Raw genomic sequence first — 1,126 nt, 5'->3', positions numbered from 1 at the left:
GCAGGAAGGAACTGGAGACCGATCGGGCAGCATGGGGTGAACTGACCTCCCGTGCAGTCTCAGCCCTCTCAAAGCTGGCGCCTCCCATCCCTCAACACAAGCCCTTGGAAAGCTTGAGATCTATCAGTCACCTGGACTTTAAAGGGCAGTAGCTTTCTGAGCCTGAATTCTGTTTTCTATTAGCTAAATGGAGACACACATTTGTTTAGAACTCGGGGCAAATACATCTTGGATACAGCTTTGATCCCTGACAGAGGGGTGTGTGTGTGTGTGTGTGTGTGTGTGTGTGTGTGTCTGGGCCTCAGGGCCTGAGAGCTTGAAAGAGGAAGTGGGATGAATGTTTCTCATGCCCCCTGGGATTGGCCATCCCACCTCAATGTGTGGGAAGCAGGGCTCTGACTTTGGAGGGCAGATGTTGGCTCCTGATCACAAATCCAAATCCTAGCTCTCCTACTTTTAATCTGTATGGCTTTAGGCAAGTCATCCAACTTCTCTGGGCATAACTTTTCTCACCTGTAAAATGGGCATAATAAAAGCTTCCAAAGCCTCTGCTATGTAAAGGATAACTGAGATTGTACATGAACAGAGCTTAGGATAAACTAGCCATTAGCTTCCCTGGAATTCATGCCAGCCCTGATGTCTTCATGTGTGTCAGGGTGCACGTGGCCTCCCGAGGGTTTCAGGAGCTGACTATAACAGATCGTCTGAGGCATCCCCTGGGCTCTAACACATTCTGCTGCTAAATGGTGTACATTTTATCCTCTGTACTACCCAGGTAGAAATGTATCAAAATGTTCACATGAACAAATAGGCTGCCCTTTTCACAAGCTGAGCCAAACTAACATTTCATTAGAAGCAGAGGTTGAGTGGGATAGTACCTGGCTAACATTATCTAACAGTCTGATCAAAAATGGTATAAGAGAATCCTAATCAAGAGTGGAGACATTCAGAACAGAATTTCAATTTCCCAAAGACTCCAGGCTGGAGGCATGAAGATTAAATTAAGGTCTGAAAATGTGTCCTGAGATATTCTCTGAAATCTTCCAATTAATCGGTGGGGCTTACCTAGAAAAACCAAAGGATCTGCCTTAAGCATCCTGGTTTTTTAAAAGTATCCATATGGGAT

Source organism: Elephantulus edwardii, unplaced genomic scaffold, assembly GCF_000299155.1.
Source record: "Elephantulus edwardii isolate Elephantulus edwardi_28Jun2011 unplaced genomic scaffold, EleEdw1.0 scaffold00562, whole genome shotgun sequence".
In the NCBI taxonomy this organism is placed as follows: domain Eukaryota; kingdom Metazoa; phylum Chordata; class Mammalia; order Macroscelidea; family Macroscelididae; genus Elephantulus; species Elephantulus edwardii.
This window is presented reverse-complemented; position numbering follows the sequence as displayed.